General features: G+C 40.2%; 1 non-coding gene across 1 annotated transcript; it reads left to right on the top strand.

The window, feature by feature from the left end:
- The first annotated feature begins 1,051 nt into the window (after window positions 1-1,051).
- LOC136762259 (U5 spliceosomal RNA) lies at window positions 1,052-1,166 on the top strand. The gene has a single exon (XR_010820465.1). It is a non-coding gene; the product is annotated as a U5 spliceosomal RNA (small nuclear RNA).
- Window positions 1,167-23,681: the final 22,515 nt, after the last annotated feature.

The following is a 23,681-nucleotide window of genomic DNA, read 5'->3' on the forward strand; positions in this document are numbered from 1 at the left end:
TTACAAGTGATGACCGTTTTGAGTTTTGTGTCTAGAGTTTTGAAAAATGACATCAAGGTTCTGAAATTAGTGACAAAGTGATTGTAAAAAACTGTATATTCATCCTATTTAATGTGCTCTTTTAAAATGTACTTTTCTTTTTTATGTTGCCATTTCTGTTCTACCAATGTTTCAGTTGTTAGCCAAAGATTGACAGAGTACATCTCATACACACAGGCCAGACAGCAAGGATTTCTTTTTGAAATTCAATTACAAATGCTGCATGAACTCATCAATACGATTAGAGCTCCTGAAAGCAATATAACTAACTCACTCTACAGCATCTCATTAGCAGTGAAAAGAAACCAAGAAAGTTGGGACAGTCGACTGTTTACCACTATGTAACATCACCTTTTCTTTTAATAACACTTATTAAGCACTTGGGCACTGAAGACACCACTTGGTTAAGTTTAGCAAGCGGGATTTTCCCCCATTCATCCATTATGCATTTCCTCAGCTGCGCAACTGCACAGGGCCTTCGTTGTCTTAATTTGCACTTCATAGTGCGCCACACATTCTCAATTCGGAGACAGGTCAGGACTGCAGGCAGGCCATGCTAGCACCCGCACTCTCTGCCTATGCAACCATGCGCTTGAAATCTGGGCAGAATGTGGTTTGGCGTTATCCTGCTGAAAAATGCAGGTACGTCCCTGGAAAAGACGATGTCTGGATGGCAGCATATGTTGCTCCAAAATGTGTACATCTCTTCTGCAAAAATGGTGCCCTCACAGATGTGCGAGTTACATGACAGACAGACAGACAGACACTCACACACACTGTCACACCCACACTTTCACAGAGAGACATATACACACACACACACACACACACACACACACACACACACACACACACACACACGTACAGACACACACACATACATACATACATATGGAAAAGAAACAATACTTTTATAAATCACAATAAGATGTAATAAAGTACAGAAAAACTAAATGTAAGAAAATGTGATCTTTAATACACACAAATATGTATGGCTGGTCGGATGCGTCTTGGACTCGGGTTCCTCTTCATTACGTATAACGCTTTTGCCTTTTGCTAAAGCTTTCCGTGGAGGGGATCGTGGGTGAGTTTGTACCATTCTTGGGGGGCTCTGCCTTGTTGGGGCGGAGCTGTGATCCAGGTGAACAGCAGATCGGGCATAGGTGGGCATGTGGGCAGAGGAGTAGGAAGGCCGGTCAAGCAAATAAGCTTGCTAAGGTACGCAGCAGCAGCAAGCAGCCCCCCCATCCAGCCAGCCAGCCAGTCTGGCTGGCAGTGACTGAGTGGTTGACAGACGGCAAGCAACGGAATGTACGTGCTCTGTGATGTCATAGCAGTCAGCTGAGAGAGGCTCGTGATGTCATCGCTGAGCTGGCTGGCTGGCTGGCTCTGTGTGTGTGTGTGTCTGTGTCTGTCTGTTTTTCTGTTTGTCAGTCTGTCTGTCTGTCTCTCTCTCTCTCTCTCTCTCTCTCTCTCCCTCTCAATTCAATTAATTTGTATTGTCAAAGCAATTGGACATACATACATACATACATATATGTAGCGTAAGGTACACTTATACATTTCAATTAAAGAAGTGAATTCATAGTATCACCTTATCACGAATCCTGGAGTCTTGTAGAACTCAATTTCTGTAATAATTGGACGCAGACACCAATTCCAAAGATATAAATTGTCAAATTTATTTAAAAACAAAGACTAAATGTAGCACTACACTAATTATACAAAAGGGAAAAACTAATTAAAATTCAACTCTAGATCAACAAATCAAAGACAAATCACTTCCGTGACCAAATCAAAGACCATGGGATCCCATAGGATAACACACAAATCGTTAAACAAAAAAGGTTATAAACACATTGACTACAATACCGGTTAGTAATTCTAGGAATCACTAAGAAACAGTTGAAAGTGCTAAATTGCAGTTTCAGAAGATGAAAAAAAACTGTAACTGATGGGATATGTAGTACTTTATACTCGAGTGGTCTATGCGATAACACCAACAGGGTGTAATTAAGAACGCCAAGTACCAGAATGCAGAGCGGGACTGTTTTTTGTGCCGTGACTTGTCGGGGGAAAAAGGCGCAGAAAAAACGGACGAGAAGGTGAAGGTAGTATGGCGGTGATGCACGCGTTGGTGAAGTGGGAAAGCGGGGTCGACAAAGACTCTTACAGCGTGATTCCCACTGCTTGCTTTCGCAATTTTGATTTATTCAGCATTGCTGATGATGACGAAGAGACGACTCGAAACTTCAGAGCAGAGTGGAGAGACACGAACAAACCTCCAAAAGGTGGATGGCCTGTCCATGAAGCGCAGATCATTATGACTGGTAACAATGTTTATTTAAAAAAAAAACATTAAAGTCTTTACATGCTATTTGATATATACAATCACAGTATATTTGAAATGAATGTTTAAGTTATTAATGTGTTGTACTTCTAACATACTCTTATAACATGGTAGGTGGTGGTGAGGGCGCTAAAAACTCGTCATACTTGACTGGCATTTGTAAGAACGATTTATTGTGTGTTGTGCTTTACAATAAAATCCCCCAAATCACAAAATAAATTAAACCAGATATAATTTAACTTCAGTTTTGATTCAGTGTTGGCTGTTCATCTTAATTTGTATGGTCAAAGCACAGTATTTTTATGACAAATAAATATAATCCCCAAATATCTGTGGACATAATGCAGGGTTTTATTTATTTTATTTTTATTTTAGGAAAAGAAGGCGAACTAAGAAGAAAACTTAATGACCTAACAAAAATGCCCTGTCCTAAAATGAAGAGAGTAGTGACCTTGATGAACCACAGTTACCGGTGAGATAATTACTGCAAATATTAAATAAATGTATTGCAGGATTGTTTTTTTTTAATCATATTCATATATATATATATTTTCATTTTAAACTCTTTTCCTCTCTGAATACAGCACAAAATAAGAAAGAAAACCGATGGAGCTTCAAGAATTAGATCCCGTCATATTCTACAGACATTTAAAGAGTCCAGTGAAGTTGAGCTACAGCAAAAAGTTAAGCAGCTCGAAAAGGAAAACACAAGACTTAAAAATGAAAAACAATGTCTTCGAAACCGTATGGTTGATGGTAAGTTTTTTTATTTATAGCAAATAATTCCTTACCTTGATGAATGTTATTCTTCAGTAATTTAGATTCCAGAGTAATGTATTATAGTTGATCATACTGAAGTAATCTAGAACCACAATACAGACTCTTAATGTGCACTGTCTAATAGTTTAATAATACTGATTATTAAATAAAGTTTTTCAACATAACTTCATAATCCTACATTAATGACTATATGCATTACATTAGACCTGGTAATTGTTGTATTTTATCTTTTTTATTTTTTTCGTAGCTAATGTTAATGACCCACAAAAAGGTCAGTTTCCCAATAACATAGAGCAAGTCTCTCAAGTATAATTGCAGGCATTGATGGTTTTGTTTTCACTTTGTATTAAATATATTACTAGAAATGATTATCATTTAATACTAAGGTTTTTTTCTCCAGAGATTCCAGACCTTTTGGACAATCTGAAAAAAATTGTAACAAAAGCCACATTTATCAGCAATGAAGACAAAAGTGTGTCACCATCAAGTGGTTCTGACAGCCCCACAGCAAATTGTTCTGAATCTGACAAAGAATCACCAAAACAGGTATAACACTCTTGGTCTACAATATTACAAAGACAAGGTAAAAATATATATATTGAAAACAAATATTGGTTGTAAACAATCTAATGATGCTACATTATCAGTTATATTCATAGTTATAGTTGATAATAAGAATGTAATTGAATTATGGGTGTCACAGATTCACTGACTTTATTATGTGTGTAAATTAATAAACTTAGAATTGAGACATACTGTGGTCTTTAATAACACATTTCTGTAACAAAATCACAGCCTTACTGATAATGTATTCCACTTAACATAATATAAGAATAGTTTGGGGATAAACTTGTTTTTTATTTACCATTGTCTTTTAGGTGGAAATATTCCCAGGCACTGGAGTTTACATTGACAAACTGTCCTGGATCCTTGCAGAGAGGTGCAGCACGAATACGTCATATGCAAGAACCCTGACGGTTGCTGTCTTTGACTTTCCAACATTATTAAAGAGCAATCTTCGTGGTGGTGGCAGCAAGAGAGATCCAACTTCGGAGAAAAAGACACCTCTGGATCGCTTAAAGGTGGAAGCCATATATGGTATGTAAATGCTGTTGTACAAAATTTCTAACTCTCCTTTTTAACTGTATAGAACACAAAGGGTTAGCATTTGAAATGTTCCTTTGGCCTTTGTTTTAGTTTCAGAGACTAGAGTTAATTTATTAATAAATAATAATACCTTACATGTAGCAGCTGGAAAGATCCCAAAGTGCTCTACAGACTCACTTCACCCACCACCCTCTGGGGTGCAGCCATTTTGTACCAGCAGATTACTACACAGCAGTAAAGGTGGAGTCATAACAAATTTGTTAGACCTGATTGAGGGAAGCCTGACTTAGAATTCAGCCACGTCACTCTTTCAACAACACCTTGTAAATCACCTTGGATTAATGCTTCAGACATATTAATACATAATAATAATGAATAGTGCCATGGGATCCTTGACAATATAAACTTTCATGTCTCATTTAAATTTGACTTTTGAGCAAATACTTCACATTTCAGTCCAGTTGTGCCACATCAATGTAATGCTTAAGCAAGGTATTAATGGAGAAAAGACTGCCTTTGCATAGCTGCTTCGCCAAGTACAGATTTTACTATGAACTAGTGTAAGACAAGTTTAAGAGCATACACCAAAACGTTTAAATACACCCACACACAAAAATGTTGATTTACTGTGGCAATATGTAACTAATGAACCCTTCTCAAAGATATGTGGTATGTTTATTAAAAGATTTTTATATATCTATGTGCAAGTCATTAAATCTATGTGAGACATGTTTTTTAGGGGCTACCTTGAAAAAATTGCCCAGTAACCCAAAGAGTGTAATTGGTGGTGCAATTAACAGCAAGATAAATGAACTACGACACAGAATGAAACCAGAGTGAAGATTTGAAGAACCAGATCTGTATTTTTTGTTTTGTTTTCAACAGGGTTGGGGTCAATTCCAATTCAATTTTTAATTCCCTTTTCAATTCAATTCCAATAAAGAATATTCTGTGAATGCAAAAAGTAATTGCAATTTTGAATTGATTTGTAGGAGGAATTGGAATTGAAAAACAGGAATTGACCCCAACCATGGTTTTCAGTGAGTGTTGTACAAATTGATAGGTCAGGGTTTCTGTAAAAACTTAATAGAGGCCAGCAGGCGTGCACGATCTGGGAAAAACTGCTCCACTACAACAGACCTCTTTCCCTTCGTTTTCTCTAAAAACCTCCTGATATCCTTCACTGCAGCTCTGACTCACCGAGGACGAGGAGGCGAGAGAGGAATCCGTGAAGCCGCCCTCACTGTCACTCCGAGCCGCGATGCTCCAGCGTGTAGCCGGACCTTTCCCCACCAAGCCGCTCGCTACCCCAGCTTCACTACTGTGCCACCACTTCTTTTACTGCCACTATTTACCAACACCGTCCGTGCTCCCTCCCAGCACCTTCTTAGTGCGTTTTTTCCACCCGGCGCCTCGGCTTGTACCGCCGAGCCTGGCCCTGCCTCCTCCTCGGCTACACCCTGTGTGTCTGTCCGCCCGTCTGCTGGCTGCTGAGGTTGTTCCTCGTCACTAACCAGCGCCCCGTGCACCGCCTCAACACCATCTCCCCCCGGCGTCTCGGTCGTCACTATCCCCCGCTGCCTCGACCCCGTCCCCCAGCTGTGCGTCATCGCCTCCGGGCAGCTCTTCCCCCGTCACGGCATCAGTGGTACCATCGGTCCGACCGGCGACTGTCTCCTCCGCCGGGGCTCGATCTCTGTCTGCCCGCTGCATCTGTGGCTGCGGGCCGGTGTCTCTATTCCTCCCCGCGTCGCCCCGCTCCTCCTCCCGCTCCCTGTCCTGCTCGGGACAGTTCCTCACGACATGCCCCTCGCTCCCACACCTGAAACACTTCATGGACTCCGAAGTAGCGAACACGACGTAGTCGGTATTGTCGATCTTAAATTTAAAAATGACATTAAGATCCTCATTGATGTTATTGAGGATCATATACAGCTGCCTTCGGAAGGACACGACGTGTTTCAGTTGCGGGGCTTTGCAGCCCAGCGGGACCCTCTTAATGCCGGACATCAGCTGCCCGAGCCGGTGCGGATGAACGGAGGGACGTTAGACAGCGTTACCTTCCGGGCAGGAGCAGCGAGCGGCAACATCGGGGTGAAAGTGTCGTCTAACACTGTGCCATTAGCCACTAGCTGATTGAGCAGATCAGTGGTTTTTAAGAAGATAACAATGGCAGCAGACTTGATATTTTCACACCCTGCTACCTCCCCAACCGCTAACACACACTGCTCTAGGGGGCAGAACTGCACCGGAGCGATCTTGACTCCATGGCGTCGGGTCAGTTTTTCAAAAGACGCATTCAGGGGGTCCGACCCCCCGACCCGGGAAGAACTACCGGTACTCCCCCCTCCCCTCCCCTGTTCCCCCACAATAAGAAAAGCACTGAAAACAGAAGACAAAATAAACAAACTGAAAAAAGTAAAGCAACAAAAAAACGCAGCCAAAGGACAGAGCTCTCAGCAGCACTCCCGCTCACTGCAGACCCCTCCCACACACTCCCAGCTGAGAGAGAGAGAGAGTTAGTGTCTGTCTGTCTCTCTCTCTCTCTCTCTGTAGATGCATCATAGGGAACATATGTAACAATCTCTCTTTTTGTTTACCAAAAATGAGAATGAACGTATTTCAAGTGGGTGTTGCCTTGGTTGGAAACGTTTTAAGATTATTTATGAAGTGTAAAGTGGATTTGTCTCAGTTCTCCGTAGTTTTCAATGTATGTGCCATTCAGTAGCGTTCATGTTACAGATGTGCCCTATGCAGTGGTAGGGTCAATAAAATGTCAGTAAAACTTTATTTTAGCAATTATGGAGGGGAAGAACTGCAAATAGCGGGTCCCCACTAATTATCTAACTTACCAACAACGTTTCAAATTAGGTCTTGCGAAGCTGCCAAATAATGCTGTATAATCGTATGTGTCTTCATACACCGGCTGCTATAGTCTGATAGCTTTGATTATATATACATATTTTCTCGTGAACCACAAATGCTATTTGCTTGATTTTTACAGAGTATGTTATAAATACCATTGTTATGAAGCCTGACAAATTGTATGCTGTAATTATGAATATTTTCAAATCATTTGTTTGTTTTTCCTAACATGTTACAAATGTTCCCTATGTGAAAGATGCATTATATCTTAATAACGTCTAAACAATTAAAGATATACAGATTATTATTTTCGGTAAAGTTATAACACATTGCTATTAACTATGTGTGTCAGTAAAAGTTTAAAAAATCCTAACAATTTTTTATTGATCCTGCAAAATAAGTGTTTAGGGAACATTTGTAACATAGTTAGGGTTAGCCACTGGGTAAGGGTTACATCTTCAGCAGTAAGTTTATTCATGTTAATTATTCTCATCAATGTTAAAGAACAATAAGTTCTATCATGTGTGTCGATAAAATGCTGATATTCCATAACGTTTGCTTGTGTATTCTGCAAAACACATATTTAGGGAACATTTGTAACATTAGGGTTACGATTTGCCATAGACGCGGAATGAGTTTGATTGTGATGTTAAATGGGGTTTAAAGACGCAGTCGCCTCAGTGCTGATTACTATTGCTGTGTTTCTCCACTTCTACTCCATGCTTGGGAACGCCCACATCCAGTGACGTCAAAACCGGTGGAAAAGCGGGCCGGTTCAAAAAAGATCAGCTGGATCCCAGGCCGAGCAGCAGCTCCGGCTCCAGCACCGGCACCATGTCGCTGGAAAAGCGCTAAGTGAGCTCACAGTGAGCTCAGTGTAATGTCTGCTCTGGTGAGCTCACAGTGTGACCTAGTCGTGAGTTCACGTCTTCACTGGGTAGTCCTTGACAACTTAATTGACTCAATTCTTGGGCTTAATTGGTCAAAATGACCATTGGTTGAAGGTACTCAGGGACTGATGTGTAGAGAGACTTATTAAACCTGCAGGATTGTGGTTTTCCCAGAACAGAATTAACCAGTGTAGCGTTATGTTGGGTGTATTCTGATAAGAGCATTTTAGCTCTGAGCTGAAGCACTGATCTAAAGAAGACCTCTCCCCCCCAAATTTATCAGATTTCCTTAACTCATCAGCATGTGAACTGGTTTACATCAAAGTGACAGTCTTGGGAGGATGGCACCGAGAATAGGCCAAATAGTTTGGAATCCTGCTATGAGATAGGAGAAAGGGGCCTGTAGGTAATAAAAACTCTTTGAAGTGGACGAGAGCCGAAATCCCGACATAGAGCTACGAACCCGGGCCAACCGGCATTTCCAAAAGATGGCATGGATTGACATCAGTCATAAATCAAGCCCCCCTCCAATAGGACACTGGGGGCTGAAACCGAAATCCAATCTAAAAAAATCAAGAACCAATCACCTATTGATCTGACAGACTATAAAGAACAGCGCACGGTCTCTCTCTCTTACTCTCTCTCTCACCTGAACCAGAAACTCGCAACCTGTAGCTCTGTTGCCAGAACCGGAACCAGAAACCAACCAAGTCTTTGCCGGCAACAGAAGAATTAAACTGGGAGAAGGAGATTGAGCCGTACGAAGAATTCTTTTAAAGGACTTTATTAAATAAATAACTTTACAGACCCACCTGATCAGTGGAGTTTTACAGCTGGACAATTGACTAAGTCGACTGAATACGAAAGTGTCAGTCATTTAAATAGCTATTTGAGTCTTAAGAAACTTGACCCTTGGAACGAACAGGGCCCTGCTTTCCTCAAAGACTTTGTCTTCAAGTAACTACGGTGGAACCCTGCTTACAAAGAAGATTTTGTGCACAACCTTGGAGCCTTCAAACCAATGGAAAATCTGTTTGGAAAAGACTCTACATTCGCGAAACCCCAACTTCCAGGTGCATCAACTGAGTGGAAGTTCTTGGACAAAGCCGAACCGGACTGCCTTTGTTCCAAACCACACGGACCTCGTGCCGTGTGCTGTTATCTGAGCCCGAAGCCAGAGAGGCCTCTCTGCGATGAAGTTCACATAAGTTTAACAGTTTGGAGTTTGTGATTCATGACATTTAAGAAATCAATTAGAAATGTTAATCTGTGATTCATAACTCTAGAATGTGTAATATCATTTAGTTTTCTTAAATATAAATGTGTGTTGCATTCAACTGTTTTGTTGATAATTTTAGAAATAAAATCTGTCAACGCCGAGAAATATCTTCTCATTCCTGTTTAACTGTTTAGTCTGAAATTGACACAAGTGAATAGACATTAGATTATTGGTGGCCCTGCCTATCCTTAATCATTGAATAATAATCAGTTAAGGGAAATTGTGGTAACAAGTAATGATAGGATCTTTCTCTGTACCTAAACGTTAATGAGACTGATATATATATATATAACGAGAAGTTACCTGACATAAATACTAACCTGCGTAGTTATTTAATGTCTGACTAACAATACTAATGAGAGACTCACCTTCGTCTTACTAACCGGTATTGTAGTCAATGTGTTTATAACCTTTTTTGTTTAAAGATTTGTGTGTTATCATATGCGATCCCATGGTCTTTGATTTGGTCACGGAAGTGATTTGTCTTTGATTTGTTGATCTAGAGTTGAATTTTAATTAGTTTTTCCCTTTTGTATAATTAGTGTAGTGCTACATTTAGTCTTTGTTTTTGAATAAATTTGACAATTTATATCTGTCTGCGTCCAATTATTACAGAAATTGAGTTCTACAAGACTCCAGGATTCGTGATAAGGTAATACTATAAATTCACTTCTTTAATTGAAATTTATAAGTGTACCTTATACATAATGTATCTATTAAATTAACTGAACAATATGAAGCTAGTAACTATGTTTAATTAGTGCTGGTTTTACAGTTATAAATTGCTCAAATATTGTAAGAAAGACAATTTGACCGCCTGTTCTAAAGTGAAAGTTATATTCACATTAATTATTGCACTAATTCAGTGATATTTATGTTTATTGGCCTAGAATAAGGCAATAATTATGGCTAAACTGCCAACAACACAGTACTAAAGAGAATTGGACTCCCTGTTGTAAAGATTTACACTAGGGGTGTCCCGAAGCACAATACCTTATTCGGAAAGGCACGGATAATGGCTTCAAAACCAATAACGAATAATTTTGCCGAATAATATGCGGCTAAGGCTGAGACAGTCACAGCTTGTGTTTGATGGATAACAGGTGAGCCAGGGGATCATATCACGAAACTTAAATGTCTGAAATCACTAGGCAATAATGTCCGTGTGAAATGAATGTGTGTAAACTTTAGGAATGAAATGAGCGCAAATCAAATAGCAGCTCTCTGCGCTTCTCTCTGAAATCAGAGCTTTAACGGGGTGCTTGAATATGATTTCACTTTTCTAACTTTAGTTAGTGTGTAATGTTGCTGTTTGAGCATAAACAACATCTGCAAAGTTACGAAGCTCAAAGTTCAAAGCAAAGGGAGATATTTGCTGTTAAAGAAATCGTTTTTTAAGGACTACAACAAACGGCTGGGTTAGTGACATCACTAACCCTAGAATTGACATAAACCCCGTCCCCTGAACACAATTCAGAGATTATCAAGACAGAATATGCTAATCAATGAGTAGAAGATAACTAAACATAGTCCAGTTAACATAATAGATGGTGAGGTACATTACTACACACAAATAATATGGTTTGCTAAGTTGTTAATATGAAAGAATGTTGATCCTTCAAATGTTTAATACATGTTAAATAATGGGTAATATGTCCTTACTAATCAGAATTACTAGTGTACTTATGCTTAACTAATGCATCATTCTGGACTATTCAAATAAAGTGTTATCACAGTTCTTAATGACATGCATATTTTGGACATAGTCAGGTGCAAAAACAAGAAGGTTACTTTGTTGTCGGTGTTTGCGCAGAGGTTGCGTATGTTTGCGCACAGATAGCGGATAATCGCTCGCACCTTGGAACCTATTTCCGGGAGCGCGTTGTTGAGCCACCAGGCTCTGTTTTGTGCGGATGGGCGGCCGGAGCGCGTTAAGGGTTTTCTGTTACAACGTTGTCGTTAATAACTAATGATCTTCGCATGCAAGTCAATCAATCAAAACTAACTTGAGCTGGACAATAACTTTATTCTAGAGCTGCTGTAAAGCCAAAACAATCTCTGTCACTTTCATTTCTTATCACTGGAAAGCTGCTTTCAAACAATTCATATTGTTAAAAGCGCTATATAAATGAAGGTGATTGACTTCCCTTGCATAGACTTTTTGTCACTGCTGGTTTTACTGTTCTAAATAACAGTAGGACTTAGCCTAGATTTAATACCAGATTTCTTTGTTTTTTAAGTTCAAATGTATTATTATGTGAATTGGTACTTAAGTAAATGGTGTGTGATTATATGCATGACATTCATTCGGTGACAGTGGAATACAAACAGTCTTACCGGTGTATTCTCAACATCAGTTTCATCTGAATCCGTATATCCGTGTATCATAACAGCTTCACATTATTTATTGGCCCCGACAGTGTAAAAACAAATTAAATGCATTAGATAGGTCTACTTACTGCTCACAAACTTGATAGAGGCAGCGTACACTGGCCAGCCATGTTTTGGCTTTTTCCCTTTCTGCCATCCCACAGCAGCTGAACAGTCAGTTTGCGGGTATCCATCGTCATCCATCTTGGTGTCATCATATTTACGTATGGCTTCGGTTTCCACCTCGCTATACATCCCAGCATCCTCCCCACTGACCCATTGGACCACTGCAAACTTTCTCATCACACCTTGGGCTTTAGAAGAGTTTGGCTTTTAGTGAATTTAGATCACGGCTGTTTCATCAGATCTCACATGGGAAGGTCACAGTTTTGTGTCTTGTGAGTCTGATTGTAGCGTCATGGGCATCATTTTTGCTTTGTAAGACCAGTTTGCCAGACACAGACATAATGCTAGGCCAGCTAAATGTCAGCTGCATGCAAGTTAGCTGCAGATCTGTGAAAGATTAGTACAATCGATAATGAGGGCTGTCGATTTAACGCGGTAATCTGATTCATTAACGTTAGTTGTGAGAAACTAACGCGATTCAAATATTTTAACTCAATTAACCCACCCGCCCCTGACCAACGTAGGTAGATTTGTGTAATGAAATAGATTCAAAACTGAATCGCTTGACAGTAAAAAAAGTAAATGTAGTCTAATGTTAACGGTATAATACCCATTCAACATAAACCAACAAATACATGAATCCAGTTCACGTTACCTAAATACACGAAGCAAGGGCAATATCAAAGTTGTTGCTGGCTCAGTTAGCTCCTAGCAAGGTAACCTTAACTCTTGCAACTGTTGTCTTATTGAACAAACCAACTACTTTGCTTATAAATTACTAAATGAACCAACCTGAATCAACACAAATCCCTGAGTAATAATTACAACAAGATACAATTATTCTTTCCTTCGGGGTGACGTTAGAAATCCATGTTTAATCGATCTGAAACCTCTGTTGAAACTTAAAGCAACGGCCCGTTTTACCGCTGTCTGGCTGCTTCAATGAGTCAGTGATCTGGATTTCTATTGGATCCCGCGCAGCAGTTCAAACATCAACCAATCGGCATATTGTATGGTCTTATGGCCCTAATTCACTTGCCTACATGTAGCGATGTGTTTTCTATTATGCAAAATGGCGAAACGAAAATTGTGTTGCTTTAACAGTTGCCAAGAAGAAAGAATGATTCCTCGTCGTACTCGGACCAGGTGGAAAACAAGGCAAAACTTGTTTTTCCAGCAAAGTTTTGGTCATATTGATAATTTATAGGCCCTAGAAATGTGTGTATTAAATATGATAAACTATAATATATTCATAAATAGGCATTATACTTATTGTTGAACATAATTGTACAAATAATGTTTAGTTTAAGTTATGTTAAGTTTTAAGGTTTTAAAAATGTGTTTAAAATGTTGTAAAATGCATTGACAAACATATCTGAAGGCGAGTAGATTTCCCACTACAGCTGGTCATGTTGTTTTTAAATGCTGCCCGTGAACTGAACAATGAACGAAGTCACCATATCTAAATATTCACAACAAACACCCTTTCGACATGAAACCAAGAAATGAGAGCAATGCTTTCACTGCTCGCCATAGCGTCTCAATGTTAGTGTCCCTCAGCAGGATATGTCGCCCATTTTAGGTTTACAGGCATTCTATAAATTAGCAGCCTGGCATTAGTACTGTCAGTAAAATATTATGCATGGCTAATAATTTTATGTCATAATAATATATTCATCTGTAGCCTATGGAGATGGCTTCCATCTCAAGACACCAATATAAATCTAAGCACAACAGCAATGCTAAAATGTAATGTATTATTGTGTCTGTAAAAGTGAAAGGAGCATACAGGTAGATGGTGGGGTGGGTTGTGAACACTAGCTTTAATCTTGATGAACATCCTGGGAATTAATAACAGTCAAAACAGCTTGCCATATTGTTGAACAAGAATATCAACATTTAGAGTAAAACAGGTTTCTTTTGGTACACACTTTGCTTATGATCACTCAAATTTGGATTCTTTCCCATTTGTTACAGAATACCAACCAATCAAACCTGGTGTCTTCAGGTCCCTCAAATGACCATGTCACAGATGCCAGTTGGCTGAACATCCTCGCATTTTCCATGAAGCACAATGTAACAGAGGCTTTAATGGAGGACCTACTGAAGCTGTTAAGGTTATGTAGTGGGGATGCTGCAAGCATCCCAAGTAGCAAGTACATGCTAGAGAAGGAGTTTAAAGATTATGTAGACAAATCAGAATACCATCTGTGAGACAAAGTTTAGAGTTGGGTCAATTTTTTATTTGTATACCTTTGAGGAATCAACTTCAAGCTCTTTTGGAGAATGAGCCTATTCCAAATATTTACAATGACCAAAACAGATGGAATAACAGATTTTTCAGATGGGAAGTTGTACAAATATCTGAAATCAGTTAGTGATTCATTCTTTTCCCTGTCTTTCAATTGTGATGGAGTGCCAGTGTTCCAGTCATCTAAATACAGCATATGGCCCTTACTATGCTCTGTTAATGAATTACCCCCAGAGGAAAGAGATACAAATGTCATACTATGTGCCTTGTGGTTTGGGTCATCAAAACCACAAATTACTAGCTTCCTCAAACCTTTTGTGGAGGAATGCAAAAGTCTTGGACAAACAGGTCTTCAGTGGCAGGATCCAGTAGATCACTCAATCAAAACGACAAAGGTCTATGCATTATGTGCCATATGTGATGCTGTTGCACGACCTTTACTGCAAAATTTCAAGCAGTTTAATGGAGAGTATGGGTGTGGGCACTGTCTTCATCCAGGTGTTCCTTAGAGATCATGACACAACTGTGCAAATAGGTGAGATTGCCAAAAATAATGAACAGAGCATTTTGGGCATAAAAGGGCCATCTCCAATTGTGGACTTGCCAGATTTTGACCTGATCAATGGTATGGTCCCTGATTACATGCATTGTGTGTTGCTGGGGGTTTGCCGGCAAATAGCCACTTTATGGTTTGATTCCAAAAGCTATAGTAAACCATGGTATGTTGGTTTGAACACTGTAACAGTGGATGTAAATCTTTTAGCAATCAAGCCTCTAAGCATTTTTTCCAGAATCCCACGGTCTATTGTTGAGCTAAGGTTTTGGAAAGCTCACGAATGACAGAACTGGCTTTTATATTACAGTTTGCCAGTCCTGGAGGGGATACTTCCAAACAGGTATCTTTGCCACTGGGCTCTACTTGTGGAGGGTGTGAGCATTTTGCTAGGTTCAGACATTAGCCAAGAGGATATTGACCATGCTCATGAGGCTCTTGAGCTTTATGTTAAATCAGTTCAGTCTTTGTATGGCGAAGATCAGGTGACCTACAATATGCATTCACTTCTGCATTTGACTAAGAGTGTTGAGAATTTGGGTCCTCTCTGGGCCCAGTCTGCTTTCATGTTTGAGAGCTATAATGGCTACTTGCTCAAGCAAGTCAAAAGCAGTAATGCAGTGCCTCAGCAGCTTTGCAAAAGAGTAGCATGGTCTCGGGCATTGCCACGCATAGCTAAGGCCTGCTCATCCAATGATGTTTCACCTGAAATTAAATCATTCTACACAGAAATGACCTCTGGTAAACGTCATGTAAAGAATTATACTAGATATGACTTGCACTTGGAGTGCCAAAGATTAGGCCAGTGTCTGAAAATAATATGAATGCATTGCATGCATTGCTAGATGTACCTGGGACCTCTATTGGCAGGTACTACAACAGAATAGTTATCAACGGAGAGGTCATTCAAAGCCAAACATACACAAAGACAAAGAAAAGGAACAACTCGGTTGTGATATTGAAAGATGGCAGTATTTTCACGGTTTCACACTTTCTCTGTGTCAGTGATGACCAATATCACTTATATGCAGTTGGCAAATTTGGAAATTGTACAGTGCAGAAACTGGTTCGAGGATCTGCTGTCAAAATATCACTGACCTTTATGCGGACTGTTCATTTTCCTACAGGATTTGAAAGAGCAGTTGATCTAAGGTTGATTATACAGTATATGACCATGTTTGATTATAGGCATAGGGCTCCACTTAGGACAAGGCAAGAGCATGAGTTAAGTACAGCCTTATACTGCTAAACTGCACTGTGTTTTATACATGTCTTCATATGCTGGACATTCATATTAAATTTGCACTATTTTCCTATGTTTTTACTTCATCAAAAACTATATGCCTTTAGTTGTATGTAGGACATATATGATTAAAAATACATTAATATTATGCAATTTATATATGTGTTTTTTGCAGCATATATGTCCCTTACAATATTCGGTTTGAACATATAAGAATCACAGGTTTTTTTAGGAAAAGGAAAGGATCCAAGTGCAGGCTTTAGAGTTGAAGCAGATAATCCAATAAGGGCAAAACGAGAGAGCATAAACAGGGACAGTCCAGGTCAAACGATCAAGCGAACAGGCTAGTAGAGAGATCCGAAAGGGGTAAACGAGAGAAGGAAGCAAGAGGTCAAAAATACACGGGAAGGCAATCAAGAAACAAGGCTTAGAATTGATTCAGGAGAGAATGCAAGACTTCGCGATGAATCTAGGAAACAGAGGGGTACTGTGTACTGTGAAGGAGAGAGGGATTGAACGAGGTGAATGAAGGATTGACCAATGATAGGAGAGGAGGACAGAACAGGTGCACCTGGTAGGGAAGAATGTGGAAAGACTGGTTTGACTGGACAAAGGACAAGAGAAGCACTAAACTAGTATTTGGGAGAGGGAGACCTCTGGTGGTGAACTAAGGTAGAAGCAGGGGAGACCTGACAGTCTCCAAGGTTCTCATCGTAAATAACAAACAGAAATCAAACTACCTTCTGGCCTGACCTTCTAGCTTGACCTTATCTTTCTTAAGTATACAAGAGAGATTAACAGGTGTGAGAAAAGAATTTCTAACTTTCCTTCCACACATACATACATACATACATACATACATACATACATACATACGGAAAATAAATAATAGAATTTTGAATCACAATAAGATGTTATCAAGTACAGAAAAAGAAAATGTAATAAAATGTGATCTTAAATACATACAAATAAAGAAAATTGGTTTACTATTTCCAGATTCCTTTTTTGAAATACAATGACATGCATTACAAATGAGTATTTACATTATATTTACAGCCGGTGCTCGTGTGTCACTGTGTCCCTCAGGCTGTGGTAGGCGCTGACATATTGGGCAGCCAGGGTGGCTGTGTGTCCCTCCCCCAGGAGGACTGACCGTTTTTCTTTTTTCTAAGTTTTGTCACAGGTTGGGTGGGCATCCATTATGTTGTTACAGAATGTGTCCCTTATTTTGGGCTAAAGCTTTCCGTGGAGGGGAACGTGGATCAGTTTGTACCATTTTTGGGAAGATCTGCCTTGTTGGGGCGGAGCTGTGATCCAGGTGAACAGCAGATCGGGCATAGGTGGGCATGTGGGCAGAGGAGTAGGAAGGCCGGTCAAGCAAATAAGCTTGCTAAGGTACGCAGCAGCAGCAAGCAGCCCCCCCATCCAGCCAGCCAGCCAGTCTGGCTAGCAGTGACTGAGTGGTAGACAGACGGCAAGCAACGGAATGTACGTGCTCTGTGATGTCATAGCAGTCAGCTGAGAGAGGCTCGTGATGTCATCGCTGAGCTGTCTGTCTGTCTGTCTGTCTCTCTCTCTCTCTCTCTCTCTCTCTTCCTCTCAATTCAATTCATTTGTATTGTCAAAGCAATTGGACATACATACATACATACATACATATATACACTCACCTAAAGGATTATTAGGAACACCATACTAATACTGTGTTTGACCCCCTTTCGCCTTCAGAACTGCCTTAATTCTACGTGGCATTGATTCAACAAGGTGCTGAAAGCATTCTTTAGAAATGTTGGCCCATATTGATAGGATAGCATCTTGCAGTTGATGGAGATTTGTGGGATGCACATCCAGGGCACGAAGCTCCCGTTCCACCACATCCCAAAGATGCTCTATTGGGTTGAGATCTGGTGACTGTGGGGGCCAGTTTAGTACAGTGAACTCATTGTCATGTTCAAGAAACCAATTTGAAATTATTCGACCTTTGTGACATGGTGCATTATCCTGCTGGAAGTAGCCATCAGAGGATGGGTACATGGTGGTCATAAAGGGATGGACATGGTCAGAAACAATGCTCAGGTAGGCCGTGGCATTTAAACGATGACAATTAGCACTAAGGGGCCTAAAGTGTGCCAAGAAAACATCCCCCACACCATTACACCACCACCACCAGCCTGCACAGTGGTAACAAGGCATGATGGATCCATGTTCTCATTCTGTTTACGCCAAATTCTGACTCTACCATCTGAATGTCTCAACAGAAATCGAGACTCATCAGACCAGGCAACATTTTTCCAGTCTTCAACTGTCCAATTTTGGTGAGCTTGTGCAAATTGTAGCCTCTTTTTCCTATTTGTAGTGGAGATGAGTGGTACCCAGTGGGGTCTTCTGCTGTTGTAGCCCGTCCGCCTCAAGGTTGTACGTGTTGTGGCTTCACAAATGCTTTGCTGCATACCTCGGTTGTAACGAGTGGTTATTTCAGTCAAAGTTGCTCTTCTATCAGCTTGAATCAGTCGGCCCATTCTCCTCTGTCCTCTAGCATCAACAAGGCATTTTCGCCCACAGGACTGCTGCATACTGGATGTTTTTCCCTTTTCACACCATTCTTTGTAAACCCTAGAAATGGTTGTGCGTGAAAATCCCAGTTACTGAGCAGATTGTGAAATACTCAGACCGGCCCGTCTGGCACCAACAACCATGCCACGCTCAAAATTGCTTAAATCACCTTTCTTTCCCATTCAGACATTCAGTTTGGAGTTCAGGAGATTGTCTTGACCAGGACCACACCCCTAAATGCATTGAAGCAACTGCCATGTGATTGGTTGGTTAGATAATTGCATTAATGAGAAATTGAACAGGTGTTCCTAATAATCCTTTAGGTGAGTGTATATATATATATATATATATATACATACATACATACATCCATACATGCTAGAAAGTCATTACTATGTTATCTTAAAGGCTAACTAAGCAGAACATATATCATTATAGAACAGAGTTCATAGGTCAACACATGGTTTTAGGGAACAGGCACATAGGTCAAACCGTTTGACATTGTCTCCAAGGTTCTCATCGTAAATAACAAACAGAAATCAAACTATCTTCTGGGCTGACCTTCTAGTTTGACCGTATCTTTCTTAAGTATACAAGAGAGAAAAACAGGTGTAAGAAAATAATTTCTAATTTTCCTTCTACACATATATACATACATACATACATATGTAGCGTTATGTTGGGTGTATTTGGATAAGAGCATTTGGGCTCTGAGCTGAAGCACGGATCTAAAGAAGACCTCTCCCCCCCCAAAGTTATCAGATTTCCTTAGCTCATCAGCTTGGAACTGGTTTGCATCAAAGTGACAGTTTTGGGGAGGATGGCACCGAGAAGAGGCCAAATAGTTTGGAATTCTGCTATGAGATGTCTGGAGAAAGGGGCCTGTAGGTGATAAAAACTCTTTGAAGTGGATGAGAGCCGAAATCCCGACATAGAGCTACGAACCCGGGCCAACCGGCATTTCCAAAAGATGGCATGGATTGACATCAGTCATAAATCAAGCCCCCCTCCAATAGGACACTGGGGGCTGAAACCGAAATCCAATCTCAAGAACTCAGGGACCAATCACCTACTGATCTGACAGACTTTAAGGAACAGCGGACAGTCTTTCTCTCTCTCTTTCTCTCACCTGAACCAGAAACTCGCTGCCACAGCTCAACCTGTAGCTCTGTTGCCAGAACCGGAATCAGAAACCAACCAAGTCTTTGCCGGCAACAGAAGAGTTAAACTGGGAGAAGGAGATTGAGCCGTACGAAGAATTCTTTTAAAGGACTTTATTAAATAAATAACTTTACAGACCCACCTGATCAGTGGAGTTTTACAGCTGGACAATTGACTAAGTCGACTGAATACGAAAGTGTCAGTCACTTAAATAGCTATTTGAGTCTTAAGAAACTTGACCCTTGGAACAAACAGGGCCCTGCTTTCCTCAAAGACTTCGTCTTCAAGTAACTACGGTGGAACCCTGCTTACAAAGAAGATTTTGTGCACAGTCTTGGAGCCTTCAAACCAGTGGAAAATCTGTTTGGAAAAGACTCTACATTCCCGAAACCCCAACTTCCAGGTGCATCGACTGAGTGGAAGTTCTTGGACAAAGCCGAACCAGACTGCCTTTGTTCCAAACCACACAGACCTCGTGCCGTGTGCTGTTATCTGAGCCCGAAGCCAGAGAGGCCTCTCTGCGACGAAGTTCAGATAAGTTTAACAGTTTGGAGTTTGTGATTCATGACATTTGAGAAATCAATTAGAAATGTTAATCTGTGATTCATAACTCTAGAATGTGTAATATCATTTAGTTTTCTTAAATATAAATGTGTGTTGCATTAAACTGTTTTGTTGATAATTTTAGAAATAAAATCTGTCAACGCCGAGAAATATCTTCTCATTCCTGTTTAACTGTTTAGTCTGAAATTGACACAAGTTAATAGACATTAGATTATTGGTGGCCCTGCCTATCCTTAATCATTGAATAATAATCAGTTAAGGGAAATTGTGGTAACAAATAGGATCTTTCTCGGCACCTAAACGTAAATGAGACTGATATATATATAACGAGAAGTTACCTGACATAAATACTAACCTGCGTAGTTATTTAATGTCTGACTAATAATACTAACGAGAGACTCACCTTCGTCTTACTAACCGGTATTGTAGTCAATGTGTTTATAACCTTTTTTGTTTAACGATTAGTTAAACGGAATGTACGTGCTCTGTGCTGTCATAGCAGTAAGCTGAGAGAGGCTCGTCATGTCATCACTGAGCTGGCTGGCTGGCTGGCTCTCTGTGTGTGTGTGTGTGTGTATGTGTGTCTCTCTGTCTGTCTGTCTGTCTCTCTCTCTCTCTCTCTCTCTCCCTCTCAATTCAATTCATTTGTATTGTCAAAGCAATTGGACATGCATACATACATACATACATATATATGGAAAATAAACAATATGTGTACATCTCTTTCGGCATTAGTGGTGCCCTCACAGATGTGCAAGTTACATGACAGACAGACAGACAGACACACACACACTTTCACACACAGACAGACAGACACACACAGAAACACACACACATACTTTGACAGACAGACAGACAGACACACGCATATTATGGGTCTTTGTTGGGTAGTGAAATGGGTAGCATCAGTCGCAGTGTGGGTAATGTCAGGGAGCCAATCATAGTCCCCGTTATTTGCATATCGTGGCGCAAAGCATTCTGGGAAAAGCAACTAAACACGTTTAGTCATGTATTTGTCCATAGTTTACACATGAGATGAAAGAGACAGTATGACGTATTGAGCACCTGGGATTCCTCATGTGTATGTGAGGGGCAGAGGAACCGGATCCCAAGTGTGCGTCCCAGGTGCTATAGGTTTCAAAGCATGCAGGGGAATAGGCACCCCACCCTGACACCTATAGAAGACTGGATAGGGAGATATAAATAGCAATGGGGAGACTCTTGTACTTGGTGTGGCTCTATCCATATAGTGGGGCCAGCAGCCACTTAGCAGGTGTAGCAATAGAAGCTCAGCCTGGGGAGACTGGATTTAGCATTTCCTCTCCATTTTGATAACTATCCATAATCATTTCTGCAAAATACTTCTATGATACCTATGTATGTTTTTTACTTGTACTATATTATACTATCAAGTATCAGTGTACACATACAATGTGACCTGTTACATTAATACAGAGGCCAGATCTCTAATAGCCACTGTCCCCTGATATTACACTTTTTTACAATCACTTTGGCACTCATTTCAGAACCTTGATGTCATTTTTCAAAACTCTAGACACTAAACTCACACTCGATGATCAAAATGCACATTTTTCAAAACTCTAACACTTTTTTACAATTGCTTGGATACAATACACATCAACCTCAGATCATTTGTTCATTGAACTAAAATGACACAACTTACATCAAAGTATTACCATTTCAAAATGCAATTCACACATTACATCTGAGATCACTGTCTATTCATTTCATTACAAAGATCTAACTATCAATTGATACAGCTGCTCAAAATGATAAGTGACTGTTGCATTACTCTTAATGCATAATTTTATGGAAACTGACAAACAATATTCCATGTTTCGATCATGAAAGTTTCAGGATAATGAGATCCATTGACACCAATAACCGAGGAGCATGAACCAGTTGGACTACATTATCTATGGATGTAATATTTCATCATCATTCATCATCATGTAGCACTTTTCCACACCATGTTTTCAGTGTGGAAGGAAAGTTAGAAATTCTTTCTCTAATACCTGTTTTTCTCTCTTGTATACTTAAGAAAGATAAGGTCAAGCTAGAAGGTCAGGCCAGAAGGTAGTTTGATTTCTGTTTGTTATTTACGATGAGAATCTTGGAGACAATGTCAAACAGTATGATTGAAGTGCCTGCTCCCTAATCCATGTGTTGATCTATGAACTCTGTCCTATAATGATATAAATTCTGCTTAGCTAACTTTTAAGATAACATAGTAATGACTTTCTGATTATAACCAGCTCTTTGATTTTTGTATATAAAAGCTCTGACTGTTAAAATGAAGGCAGAGCGACTTTGGGATCTACTTGAGTCACTGTTCCTCTCCACGCTGCATGTATTAAAGGCATTGCAACTAACGCTCCAACCTGGTTGAAGATGATTGTTCTTCCACATCAGATTTGACATTACTGTATGTATGCAGGCCCTTGTAATTGCTTTTCCAATACTGCCAACTGGTTATTGATGATTGATTTCACATTGTGGTACGAGTATCGAGTGAAATGAGTGCTATCCACCCCAGCAACACAGTGATAACATGGAGCCGGCAAGTCATCCAGGTCACAATAGAGGTCAAGCAGTGGGAGGAGGAAGACGTGGTGGTCAAAGGAATGGAAGGGGACATGCACCCCTTCTGAGAGGTGGTCGTGGGCCTCGTCATAGAGGAGGGCTTAGGCCTCACCAGAGAGGCAGCCATGGGCCTCATTTGAGAGGTGTTGGGGGAACGTGGTAGAGGACAAGGCCACGGACCAGACAGCGGCAGCAACAGCAAATAGTGTCCAGTGAAATCCGAGAAATAGTTGTAGAGCATGTTGTAAATCATGGCATGACCATGACTGAGGCAGCTACAATGATTCAATCAAACCTCAGAATCAACTCAGGATCAACTGTGGCCTCAATCATCAGAAATGTCCGTACTGAGAAGCGGCAAGTCTTCAGCATGCACTAAACATTAGGCTACTCTCAATTGTCAAATGACTGTATACTGCATACCAATGTGTAGCACAGAGTATAGTGTGCCTTTTGAAAGAAATGCAGACAGAGTGAAGCAGCTGATGACTGAGTATGTTCAGGTATGTTCAGTTTCAAGATGCCTCTTGTGAAAAATGGTTGTGAGAACCTGAACCTGAACACAGGGCTGATGGAAATTTAGAAGTACAGTAATCAATCCTTTGTTTTGCTTTTTACACTAAGCCAGGTGAGGAACACTGCAGTTGACATTTTACTGTAGTTTTGTTCTTTTTTGTAGCTAATTATTGTTGCATGGATTCAAAGAAACCTATGGTGTGATTTGATTGTATTGCATCAATACATTTCAGATTTTGTTCAATGATTCCACTGTGTCTGTAGTATTCTCTCTACTAGTCCTTTTACAGTGATGTATTTATGTGTAGTACCATAATGAAACATGTATCACATATTTTGTACTACAATATTTAATGATTGTACGAACAACTACACAGTGAAACTATCGGTATCTTCTGTGTTACTATGTTACTATGGTATTTCATGATAA

This window comes from Amia ocellicauda, chromosome 10, assembly GCF_036373705.1.
Source record: "Amia ocellicauda isolate fAmiCal2 chromosome 10, fAmiCal2.hap1, whole genome shotgun sequence".
In the NCBI taxonomy this organism is placed as follows: domain Eukaryota; kingdom Metazoa; phylum Chordata; class Actinopteri; order Amiiformes; family Amiidae; genus Amia; species Amia ocellicauda.